Source organism: Ailuropoda melanoleuca, chromosome 18 (genome assembly GCF_002007445.2).
Source record: "Ailuropoda melanoleuca isolate Jingjing chromosome 18, ASM200744v2, whole genome shotgun sequence".
NCBI classification, from domain to species: Eukaryota; Metazoa; Chordata; class Mammalia; order Carnivora; family Ursidae; genus Ailuropoda; species Ailuropoda melanoleuca.
In genome coordinates, this window is record NC_048235.1 from 6,124,056 (window position 1) to 6,137,957 (window position 13,902).

Here is a 13,902-nt window from a genome sequence, read left to right on the forward strand (position 1 = left end):
TGGTGTCGTACTTACGTGTTATTCAATCCCCCGTTATATGTTTGGAGAATTGTGTGAATCATGCTGGAGACAGGGTCCATCAACCTCCTTTAGAATCTGACGCAAAGAGAGCACCTTTTCCCTTCTCCTTGGTGATCAAAACAGGGGGATCAAGGCTCGAAGTGAACAGTAAGAGCAAAATCAGAGATGTGCCATCTAGTGTCCAAGATCACCATACTAACCAAACTTCATACGGTTATCTTAGCTTTGAGTGTTCCCTGAGTTAATGTCAGTCTCTATGGTTGATTTTCCAGGTTCTATAGCTGTCTGATACGATGCCAGTAATCAACTTATTGCTTAAATTAGCCAGTCATTTCTTTTCCTTGTATTAAGAATTCTGCCTAATGCAGAAACGAGTACCAGAGGTGGGGCTTATAGGAAATACCCCCAGAGTAACATGCAGGAGGTGGTGGGAGGTTGGAATGTTTGCAGGAGATGGAGGTGCTCAGTTGAGGCTGAGGGACCACAAAAATCCTGTTGTTAGTCGGGGAAGGGAATGTTGCAGCACATGCCATGCTGAGATAAAAGCACCGATGACATTATCACCTGGAGGGAGGTGCTGGTTTCAAGCAAGTTTCTGGGGAAGCTATTTCAACTATCATAGAAGAATATGAAGGACATGCAGAATTTCAACCCTTGAGTTAGAGTGACTGCTTCCACTGGCACAGGACAGATTAAAGAAGAAAAACGGGTAGCTTAAATTTCTAAGTCCTCAACTCAAAAAGCAGATCATACCCCAGGGAAATTCAAAGACCATGTTAATAAATTACCTTGCAAGTGCTACCAAAAGGCTGATTAAGCCAAAAATCGAAACACATCTTTTGATCCTGTTGGTCATCAAATTACAGTGTCTGTTGGATTAATAGCCATGACAGATCTCTCACAGTGAATGTCGGAGCACTTAGGGGGAAAATAGTATTGACATATTTTAATTATTTCCCTCCCCCCCCGACACTTCCACTATGGTATTAGGTCTATGGTTTAGTCTATGGAAGACTGTCAAAACAAGAAAACGGTGGAATTTGGAGAGGAATTGATGTTACTCAGGTGTCAGTGTGAAAAGGTAAACTGAGGCATACTAAAAATTTTAGCAGTTTATTCAACAAAAATCAATTTGAATCGGGCAACGTCCAATCTAGCAGATGGAAGGGAGCTCTGAGGAGCTGGCCAAAATCAAATACTTTTAAAGGGAGAATGGAATAGGAACAAGGAAAGTTAGAGTAGGCAAGAGAGCAGGTTGGGGCACCTGGGTGGCTCAGTGTTAAGCGTCTGCCTTCGGGCTCAGGGTGTGATCCCACAGTCCTGGGATCAAGCCCCATATCAGGCTCCTCCACTGGGAGCCTTCTTCTTCCTCTCCCACTGCCCCCGCTTGTGTTCCCTCTCTCGCTGGCTGTCTCTCTCTCTGTCAAATAAATAAATAAAATATTTTTTTAAAAAAAAGAGCAGGCTGAATACTACAAGGTGTCTTTCCTTCTAGGGATGGCAGGGGTCCATCAGAAAGGTTACCTGACTAGTGCTGATCAGGAGATTTCTGATTGGCCTGTTAAAGGTTCCTTTTTGGGGACAGCTAAAACTGTAATTAAGTTGTTTCGGTTTGGTGACGTGGGGTTTAGCATAAGCAACTCCATTTTGGGCTGGTTTTCTTGTTGCTGTTGTTGTTTTTTTATAACAGTTGTTCAGAATCTGTCAGATATAGTAACTCATAACTCTTGGATCTGTTTCTCTGTGAAAGGACATAAATGTGGTTTTGGTTTTAGTATAAGGCATAGTTGTATTCTCAGCAGGGACTATCTTTTCGAGTATAAATATGGGATAAATTACATATGTGGAGATTGAGCTGTCAAGAAGGAAGGGTAGCAGACATTTGCCATTCTCTTTCTGTGCTACATACTCCTAATTTTGGGGTTCCCCTCAGATTGTGAACCTCAGTGAGGAGCATCTTCCACCTTCCACTGCTGAGAACAATGTAGGCAGATACACCCTTCCACTCTTCCTCTCTCCTGGCAGCCATAGAAGACGTGACCCTTGCTGACCTTGCTTCTTGAAGAAGCGATCTTGGCAATTTGAGAAAGTGTTGAAGGCATTGGTGTAGGTTTCACAAGTGGAGCGGCAGCGGCAAAAACAAGTATTACTTGAATATTTGTTTTGTTTTTAGTTATATTCTTGGTTTTATCTCTGTATTTTTAATCTTGCAATTATTTCTTAATTGATCTTATTTGGATTTCATCTCTTTTTGTTCTTTTCAGAAAACCAGTGCAATTCTGTCATTCATTTTATTCCATTTTATTGCTTTCTGTCTTTTTCTTTACTATTTATTTTTTTGTTTATTCTGTTGCTCATTGTTTAACTTTTTGAGTTGAACCTTAGCTCATTTGTTTTCAATATATTTTGCTTTCTGATATGTGTGCACACATGTACATATGAACACAGACACACACACAGGCACACGCACAGACACACAGACATCAGTAATGTTAAAACCAGAGCACTGTGAAGGAGAGTAGGCTCTCCTAGAAGGTCTTCCCCAAGCTAAGCCTTTCCTCTATGGCATCTGGTCCTCTCTTTTTATAAGATGCTGTTTCTCTTTCTCACTTAGACATGAACAAACATGAAATGAAAGGCCCATTAACCACTGATGCTTTTTATTGTTGTTGTTGTTAAGATTTTATCTGTTTATTTGAGAGAGAGAGAAAGCACAAGCAGGGGGAGCAGAGGGAGAGGGAGAGGGAGAAGCAGGCTCCTCACTGAGCAGGGAGCCCGATGCGGGGCTTGATACCAGGACCCTGGGATCAAGACCTGAGCCAAAGGCAGATGCTTAACCGACTGAGCCACCCCGGTGCCCCCCACTGATGCTTTCAAGAAAGAAGCATGGGGCTGTAAGCACCCTCCTGAGAGCAGGTCTCTGTGCTTGCTTACTGGCCCTGACAGATTCAATGTGTTCATTGTCAGCTCAGATGACGCTGTATAAGGCATACTTACAACATTTCAGAATGGCGAAATGTCAGGAAAAGTTAATATGTTGGAAGATTAGCTTGGTGAAATAATAAGGTCAAATACCAAATTAGGCAATTTAGGTCATAATAAAACTAGTTGCTGGTTGTTGAGTACTTCTTGTTTATTAGGCACTGAGCTAATTCGTTATAAGTCAGTAAGTCATTTCATTCTAAAAACCACCCTCTGAGATCAACATTAGTCAGTGGTAGATTGTGGCCGACAAGATAACTAATTCAACTTAATGTGTCTTAATTGAGGACCAACACATAAAATTATGTAGAGAAGAGTGCAGCATTACTTGTACAAAACAGTTCCTGTTCTCTCTGAGCAACTGCGATTATCAAACTGCACATATCAAGGATCGTTCTCGGTGCATTCATAGGAAAGTGAACATTCTGGAAGTCAGGCCATCCTGGGCTTCCGTTGGTGGAATTGTTATTATGTTGCAGTAAGAGTACCCTTGTTTTCATGTTTCCAGAGCAGAACTGGGAAGCAAAGTAGAAGTCATAGGGAGGAAAGTTGTGACTCCTTACAAGGATGCTTTTTCGATAAACAGTACGGTCTAGCCGCGGAATGATGTACGTCCACAATGAGAGATCTCCATTTTTCCAGAGGCACACAGCAGCAGCCAGATGCTACCAGAAAGTCCTATAATGGGATGATGTTGGGTTGAATAACGTCTCAGATTCTTTTGACTCATAGACTCTGTTTCTGTATGTGTCTTGCATTAGGTGCAAGGAAGAAAAGGTGGCAATGATGTAAGGAGTCTGAGGATGTAGCGCCTTTCGAAAGATCAAGTTCATTTTGTGTTTTCCCAAAAACACATTTAATAATCATTTAATAATCCCTCAGCAAGTCAGAGGAATTAGTGAGAAAATTGTCATAACTGTGTGATTTAGTATATAGACATAATCTTAGCAAAGCATGAGTTGAGAGCTGACAAGATAGAACGGACTCAGAACAAACTGCAGGCTACGGGGCCATATTGACTGGGTTCAAGCTGTGTGATGTAGGGAAGTTACTTACCTTCTCTGTGCCTCTGATTGGTTCCCTTATCTGGAAGTTGAGAGTGGTAACTGTACCTCATAGGGTTGTTATGAAGATTGAGTGAGTCACTCACGTAAAGAACACTGTGCTTTGTACACATAATAAATATTATTACTCAAATATACACTGAATAAGAGAGCAAAAACATGTAATTCCTTAGAGTTAATATTTAGATGAAAGACTTATTACATCCTGGGCATTGTTGTACGTGCCATAAAAAGCACATTTTGTGCTTAGATGAACATGCCATGCTCCAGTGCTTCTGTAAGAAGTTTTCAGGCATTTCTTCAAACCAAGAAAGAAGGAAGACAGCAGAGGTTGATGTTTTCTTTTCTCTTGGATTTGAGTGTAACTGATAAACTCACTTAGAGGGTCGCTAATACACTGGAGTGAAGGAAAATCCCGACACGATATTGAGTCTATCAGGTGAAAAGAGGGAAAATTTGGGAAATGGAAAGAGCAATTTGCAGTGCAGAGCTACATTTCTGCTCTATATTTACCTGTGGCTGTTGGCACATATAAATGTTGTACTTCAACAAATGTGAACAGAGAAACAGTCTGTGGCATTCAGGAAGCACCATCTATGGTTACCAGGCAGCATGACTCCACTCCAGTTTTCTTTACTCAATTTGGAGTTTTCAGAAGAACAGGGGTGTTTGGCATAAGACGAAGAGTGATAAGAGAGAGGGAAAAAAGGACATTGTTCCCCACCCACTCCCTGAGTCCAGGCCTGAGTCAGAGCTGAATTGGTGGAGGGTGGGGTAGGGGAGCTAGAGGAGTAGGATGGGGGAGAGAAATTTCTAGGTGTGAAACAAAACTCTGAGACTTAACATTTTAATACATAATACTGAAAGACGGTTCTTTACTGTGCAAAAGATCACAACATGCTATGGCATCTCTTTTAGATAAGTTCTAGGGACCAGTACAGGAAAGCCTTCAGATTGAATGAAAAAGGCAGCAGGGAGGAAGGAGGAGTGTTTCCTGTGATCTTGAATTCCTGTGGAATCCTGAAGGCAGAGTTCATCATTCAGTGCTATTTTAGCTAGGCATCGAATTCTCAGTTCAAAATTACCCACCCCAGCCCAAGTGTCAAAAGCATTTTTCCAATATCTCCAAGTATTGGGGGCTGTTGAAAAGAATCTGAAAGCCAATGAGATTATTACCCTTTGGTAATTTTATTTTTTCTCTTTTGAATCTTCTAGGATCTTTATTCCTGGTATGTTAGAATTTCACAGAGAGATGCTAGGCTTTTATCACTCACTGGAATAAAAACTCCATGAAGTCAGGGACTTAGCTTTCTTCACTTCTGCCACTTAGCCCTCTGCATCACTGCCATGCCTGACACAACCCCATAACTGTTGTCGAATAAATTTTTTGGAATGAAGTTATTCTGCGGGACACCTAGATGACGCATTTACTCTGAAGACTCTGTCCTTCTTCACTGAAAAAACTCCAAAGTTCATTTGCATAAACTCACCACTCTTTCATTCACCTATCTTGGATGGCAATAATGAGGCAAATTCTCTACTTGTTGAGATCCTATGGGTGTTTCAACAATCCAAATAACTGAAATAGCATCTCTCCACTTCATTCTTTTTGTCTTTTCCTTTCAGTCAACTGGATTCATTTAATCAAATAAGCACCCCTTTGTAATTATTCATTCTGAATAACTGAGTGGCACTTAGTACAGCTATCATTTGGCGGCCACTAATCTGCTTTGTTATTGTTTTTTAAAGATTTATTTATTTGAGAGAGGAAGAGAGAGAGTGAGAGAGAGCACATGTGGGGGAGGGGCAGAGGGAGATAGAATCACAAGCAGACTGCCCACTGAGTGTGGAGCATGGAGCCCGACTCAGGGTTTGATCCCATGACCCTGAGATTATGACCTGATCTGAAATCAAGAACTGGGCACTTAACTGACTGAGCCATGCCAGCACCCCTAATCTGTTTTGTTATTAACCATGAAATCTCTTGCTTGAGCAAAGCCTGACAATTTTTTTTTAATGAATGGAAGTGGCTACTTCAGCAAGGATCCAAAGAAAGCAACTCACTAATGAGAGTCATGTGATTTTCTGAATTTCAAAAATAAATTTTCACCTTAAAAAATTTATGGGGACCATATAATTTCTCAGCTTCTATTTTTCTAGGACATGGTATTTTAGAATGCTACTACAATCTGAGATTGCCATGAATTCTCTTAAAATATTACATTTCAGGGGCACCTGGGTGGCACAGCGGTTGAGCGCCTGCCTTCGGCTCAGGGCGTGATCCCGGCGTTATGGGATCGAGCCCCACATCAGGCTCNCTTCCTCTCCCACTCCCCCTGCTTGTGTTCCCTCTCTCGCTGGCTGTCTCTATCTCTGTCGAATAAATAAATAAAATCTTTAAAAAAAATATTACATTTCAACCCCTTAAACTTAGAACATAATCTACAAAGAATTTTTAATGATAACATTAAAAATATTTGCATTTTTTATATATTCCTATTTATGTATTTGTTAATTATTTAATTGAACTAGCCATTCATTCATTTATTTCATTGCATGAAATATTTCTTGGGAATAAGATGGGTCTATGGGATCACTGACTTTAATAAACAAACACAAACAAACAAACAAAAAATTGCTCCCAGTGGATTAAGCTCAGAATTTTGTGGCTTGTTCTATTCTCCATTTAGTCTTCTGCTGTTATTCAACCTCAAGAGAACTAAAATACATACATATTTTCAGAAGATTACTTCCATGATGACTCTATCAAGTATTAACAGTAATCCAAGACATGGAAATAGAGTCAGGGATGACATTTTTCCTACCCTTCTTTTAAGAGGCTCCTTATTTCTTGGCTAAGGAACAGAAATAGGCGAAGTACCATGGAGAGTGATGAAAACAAAGTGGGGGTCCATCTGATCCTTCTGGGATATTTTTCAAGAACATTTTATCCTTTAAAAAATGTTACTCTTGTCCCATTGCCAAGGTCAGTGACAACTTGGATAATCCTCTAGGTATGAACTAACTGTTTAAATGTGACCTGGCAAGTAATGTGTCCATTCTGTGCTCTCTCACTTGGAAGTATTTACAACATTTCTCATTCACGATAAGTTAAAATACCTTCTTCCACATTTGCTCATTTTTTCCTATTCTTTTTTGTTCTAGAAAAAGAGGTAGTTATATTTTCTCTTCAGAACTGGAATAGCACAAATGTACTTTGTACATGGCTCTGAGGAGGAAGTTTCCACGTAACTTGTCCAAAACATAGATAGGCGAGTGGGTGGATTTAAAATGATTTTCCAGCAAAGAAAAAGTAATGGCATTTAGGAAAAAAAAAAAAAAGATACAAATGAAGTTAAAAAGAACCCCAGAACAATCATCTGAAAAAAGCCCTAAGAAGAGGCAAATTCTTGGAGTGGACACTAAGTACAAAGGATTGTGCATCTCGTGCAGTGACTGGCCTGAGGGGCCAGGATTTTCACGTCAGCTTCGGGAAGTCTCTGAAACCCATTTGCTATGTTGTCTTTAATTAAGCAGATTTATTGAATGTATCATCTCTTCAATCCCACCCACCCTCCACTGTCCACTGTGCTTTAGTAGAGAAAAAAGAACAGCCACAGTAGCAAATCCTGTTACAGCAATATGTGCCAAGGCCATTACACGACTCCAACTGTATAACCCCAAAGGAAACACCCTTATTGTGAGGGTTAAGTGAGGTAACCTTTGATCCCTGCCTCAGGGAATGGTATTTCCCCTTTAATCTCCTTGATATCCACTTGGCTTTTTTTTTTTTTTTTGTGGGAGAAGATTATCACCACTGGTTCCACCATCAATCACCACCACCTCTCCCTTCCCTCCCTTTTATGCTTAGACAACCAACCCTATTACTGCAGAGCCTTTGAGCAACTTCCAACCACGTGTTCCCAGAGGAAACACGACACAGTGCCGGATAAGGAGACGGCCAAGCTGTGAGTAGGTGTGAGTCTGACGTGGCGGCAATGTTTCTCCTTGCATGGGAGAGGCCCTGCGCGTGGGGCCAGTTGTCTCTGTGTTCTCCATATTATAGTCACCATCATCTCTGGGGTTTCTATCCCTTTCATTTCTTTGGGGTAACTGTCTCCTGAAGGAAACGTTTCCATAAAAGTTGAAATTGGATAGAAGTACTCTCCTGTTTGCATGAGTGCCCCCACTGAATTGTGTATCCTTCTCTGCCTGGAGCTGGCCATAAGCCAGTTCTTTGAGGAAACCAAAGAGAGACTGCTTGATGTTCAGCTAATTAAAAAACAAAAGCAAGATCCTAGCTGATTCTGCCTGATTCTGCCTGTTGCTAGTTGGGGGTTGTTATGGGTTGAATTGTGTCTCCCCAAAAGATATGCTGAAATCCTTCCCCATGATGCTACAGAAAATGAATTCACCTGAGAATGGGGTCTTCGGAGATGTGATTAGTTAAATTAGAGTGAGGACATATTGGAGCAGTATGTGCCCTTAATCCACTGTGACTTGTGTCCGTATATGAAGAAGGAAATTTTGCCACAGAGAGGGAAGTCCACATCAAGATGGAGGTGAAGATTGGAGTGCTGCTGCCACAGGCCAGAGAATACCTGGGACCACCAAACCTCAGAAGACACAAGAAAGGATTTCCCCTTACAACCCTCAGACAGAGCATGGCCAGCACCTTTGATTCTGGACTTTTAATCTCCAGAAAAGTGGGAAAATAAATTTTTGTCATTTCAAGCCAGCCAATTTGTGGTCCTATGTTCTAATAGCTGTAGGAAATAAATACAGAGGTGTTTTGGATGAATTTAAGTAAAAAAAAAAAAAAAGAAAAGAAAGATAGAAACGAATAACCTCTTCCAAACTTTCAGTGTTCAGGGAACCTCTGAATCCAAGTATGGCTACTGCTTTTTACTTTGTTCTAGATATTCCTCCCGGGGAAAAAAACAAAAAACAAAAAAACAATCAAACACACAAAACAAACAAAAAACCAGGTGAAATAAACTCTATACCTCCTGGCCCGGTTGCTATACACATTGGCAAGCTTGGAAGCAGGTGAACTTTGAGGCTGTTCTCAGCAAGGAGCTCTTGTTCTTATTTTTCCCCCAAATGAAGGCCCTAGAACTATTATAAAAGATGTCATGTTCATCTTCCAATAGGGAGCTTTTCTTCCCTGGAGCTAGATGTGTACCCATGCCCTATTTCCGCATACGCCCTGAAGGATAGCTCTCCATCCTACAAATAATGAAGAATTTCCCTATCTGTGAAAGAAAGAAGGGAGAAAAAACATTCCATATATTGAACAATATCTGTGTCTCTAGGTATGAGTTACATACAATATAAAGTTATCCCACAATTCTTGCTATGAAGCATCAGTTCCTCAAGCATAGCAGCCTTCTTTGGTTCAAGATGAATGAACTCTCATATAATGAGTACATTCAGCACATTACGTTGCATAATAACTCACAGTTAAAAAAGAGGACATTCCCATGAAAGAAATCGGCCGCCCAAGTCTCTCAATAAAATAATTGCTACTTCAAGAGGAAAGATGCACCAATAAGTGAACATTTCTAAGGTAAACTTCATAATTGCAAGATTTCAAGAGACAACATCTGTTTTCTTGCCCTGGGTGGTTCTATGGTCCCTTCACCCCACACAGAGCAACAGGGTGTCCCTGGACAAAATGGGTCACACAAAGCAGAGACCATTTTCAGCTGTTCATGGAATTCTCTTTTCTATAGAGATCCAAGATGGGCCTGGGTTTAGGCTACTTCCTAGAGAACATTATCATTGAAATAATGTCCTTAAGTCACAGAGACCTTCTACCTAACAACAAAAGACTCAAGATTGTCTGGGGTTGCGTAAAGTCCGCTTTCCTTAATCTCTACAGATATGCATATACTTGAGGTCCTAAAATTGTATCCTTGGTTTCAATCATAAAGGAGCACCTTACAGATATTTACCCAAAGACTAAATGGCTATTACTCTTGGGAGCAAAATATGATTTCTTCTTTTGGGACCTGTTCACTCTCCGCCCCTGCCGCCCCCGCCTGCAACTCCCACCCCGATGTATATTGCCTGCTATAGGTGCTCCGACCAAGAATTACAGGAGAAATGGTCTGATTAGGACTAGTTTCCTCCTTTGAGGAGTTACAGGCTGTTTGGGGAGATAAGAAACAAACATAAATATCTATGCGGTGCATTCAATCTGGACTCTCAAGTCACTGATAATTTAGACATGTCAGGTTCCTTTGGAAAGCCAGCAGATGAGCACTTAAACATTCTCTGGCAATCTGAGAACAAGAGCCCCTCCTCTCCGCAGAGTCACTCTGCTTTATACCCTGGTCACAGTGTGCAGCACATTAACACCAAAGGGTAAGTATTTCAGGTAACCATAGTCCTTTCTAGAATAAAGTGGAATCAGGTAATTTCTGGGTACAACGACTACAGCCAAAATCGCACCATCAGGCAGTGTGACAGAAAAGTAAATGACCATTCCTAATTTCAAGAAGTGAGGAAGTACGATTCTCTCCTGTGATGGAAGCAGGACAGAGCCAGACGGCGGTGACCTGTGGGAATGCCCACCACCCACAGGGAGCACGATTATCTTATACTCTGTGTCTAATTATCCTAACATGTTGAGTTTCTGTCCTTTGTTGTTTTGAGAGCATTTTATTATGGGCATTTGGTACTTATATACCAGGTTATTTTTGATGGTGTAATAGTCATTTTAGTTGAAAAATTATTTCTAAGAAACTTTGAGGCGTCGTATAACTGTAACTTATTGAAGCAATAATTTCCATTAGCATCTGCCAAATACCTCCAAGGCACTACTAGTCTGGTAGCAAATAAACATTAAAGCTTAAGGAGATACAAATTTGGACTACAAATCTGTCCAAAGGCTGATTAATTTCTAGTTCAGAGCAGCCCTGGGTGTACTCCCTTAACTCCCAAACTAAATTGGAAGAGGATGCAACTGATTCTCTATGTTGAATGGCCCATGGGATTTGTTTCCTTTCTCCTGAAAAACCATGAAACCAGAGTTTAGCTTGGTTTCTTTCCTCTTATCAGCAAATGCCCTCAGGGCAAAAGTGGTTTTGTGAGTTATGTTTACCTCTGAAATATTTGCTTTGTTCAGATTTTGATCCCATAACTCTTCACTGTCTTTTCAGTGTTTTAGAAAATATCAACTTATAATTCATTGATTTATAAAATTTGTCCACAATGGGAAGGTGAGTAAAACTATTTCCCCTGTCATGAAGCAGGAGCCCCTAAATCAGGGTTTTTCAATCTCGGTACCATTGACATGATGGAGTGGATAATTCTTTGCTGGGGGGGTACTGTCCTGTACATCGTAAGTCGCTCAAGCAATATTTCTATCTTCTACTAACTAGATAAATAGATGCCAGTAGCAACACCCTCCTTCCCTTAGTCATGACAGTGAAAACTGCCTCCAGACATTGACAAATATTCTCTGGAGAGTAAAATTATCCTTCGTTGAAAACCACTGTCCTGGAGTGTTGATATTTTAAAATAAAGATTTCTGAAAGTATTTGCAGTGTATTCTGAATTAAGAATAATTCTATTTTGTGCATTTGCTTCAAATTTCCACGTTGTGATACTGAAGAAGAGGGCCTTGCAAATCCAGTGGGGAATGGCTAAGAGTGTGATATAGTAGAAAGAACGCGAGCTTTAGGGCCAGCTAGAATCAGATTCTAAACCTGCCTCCTCTTCTCACTTTGACTGACTACTAATTGCATGGCCTCAGGCAAGTTACTTAACCTCTTCACCCTTACTTTCTACTTCTGTAGATTATGACCCTCAAAGGGTTGTTTGTCAGTAATTTCCTTCTCATTTGTTTCTATTATTTAATCAGAGCACGTAGAGTGTGTAATGTTAACTTCTTTCTTCTTTTTTAGATACGTTCTAAGTAGTCCAAGTATAGACTCTTTTACCCAAGTCATTATTGTTAAGTTGGGGGTGGGGGAGAAAAGCCCATTGAACTAAATCTGTTAATATGTGAAATATTTTATTTAACTTGGAATCTTAAAGAGGCTTTAAGGTGAGCATCTGTTTCAATTTTACTTTAAAAACTCTTTATGCATGGGGGGAAAGGCAGAAACATTTTATACGATGCCTATGCAATGTTTATGCAATGTTTGTAGAAGGCTACACAAACTGTGTTTCAAAAATGTATACTTTTCTTGTGTTTTGTGTGTGTGTGTGTGTTTTACAATAATCATGTGTAAATCACAGAGGTGGGATCTTTTGGAGTAAGACAAGTAACAAACGCAATTTGTATTCGATCCCACGTCAGCTAGAATTAGAGAGGTCGACGTTTTCTTGATAGCTCCACAAAGAAAATGTGTTGAGCGCCAGCTGCCAGGCACCATGGGACGTGCCTTGCACGTGCTATCCCATTTCATTTTCCCAAGAAACACCTGAGGTTCTTGTTCCCATTTTGCAGATTCAGGAGCCTCAGGCATATGGCAGCTCTACATTCATCGAGGGAAGAGTGCAGAATCCCTCCAGCTCTGCTTTGTCCCAGATCCTGTGCTCTTAAATACGACACCATGTGCCTCCAAAAACCAAGGGCAAAGGGAGAAATAAAGATGCATGGACACTAGAAGATAGTGTTCTATTGGAGGAAGCGTGAACTCTGTGAAACATGATGGGAAGGGTTCTGGAGGAAAGGCAGTGGCTCAAGATATGAAAAATATAAGACAGAAATAATCAAGGGAGAAGGGATGGAGGGCGGGGCCAGAGGCATGGGTTTATAGAAAATTCCTAACATTTATCAGACCAAAGGAAACATCTTTATTTTTAGTTAAACAGAAACTCCCACAACATCTATTCAATTTGGTATGTTTAAATGCAGGATTATAAATGATACCCTCCTGCCCATCAAGAGTTTACTTATGGGAAATGAACTTCCCTTTGACATGGAGACAAGCTTCTTAATCATCAGATAGTTCTAGCATGTGGACATTTTTGGAACCAGAGAATTATATTTCAAAGCTTCTGCTGAGTGCACGAGTGCTCAATGGGCATTTTGTCTCGGTAAGAAGCAGAGATGTTGGCCCATAGATCTTGGATAGAAAAGACCTTTGAGACTCTCAGGTGGATTTTCTTGCCAGGGCAGAAGTAATGAACACTATTATACAGAGTCTCCAAAGGGCATACTTCAGCAAGAGCTGCTTAGCAATACCTAATACTTCAGATTGTAGCTGTCAAGGGAAGATTAAGTAGATTCTAAGCCACTTCAGAGTTCAGCTCCCATTTAACGATCTGCTCTCCTCTTTACAGCAGATACTTGCTCCCAAGAATGGTGATAAAAGCGGCAATTGGCAAGGAAAATTGTGACCATTTGTTTAGTGAATGTAATTTTTCCTTCTCAGAGGCTACATATTTCCAAATAGTCTAGTTCCATATTTACAACCAGGTATTAGATGAAGGTCAACCTCAGATACGTGGAATTGCCATAAGGGCTTAATTTATAGGGTATGAATGGCTTAAGAGCTTTTCAAGAGAAGCCAGAACTTGATAGTTGAATGTGCTATTTCCCTAGTTTTGGTTATTTGCGACTACTCTACTCTTTGTGAATACTGCCTAGTTCACCCATGGTCATTCTGTGATCTGAGTAGGTCTGAGGGCTGCCAAACTGGCCACCTCTAAAGGCCGGCAGACATTCAGCCACTGAGTTCACCTGGACATTCTGTCTGACTGCCCCACAAAGGAAAGAGAAGAAGGAATGAGATTTGAAGCCATATTGTTTGGGGAATTAAGAGCTGAGTGTCTTTGGAACAGTAACTTACTGTTTCTTATTCTCTGTTTTATTACT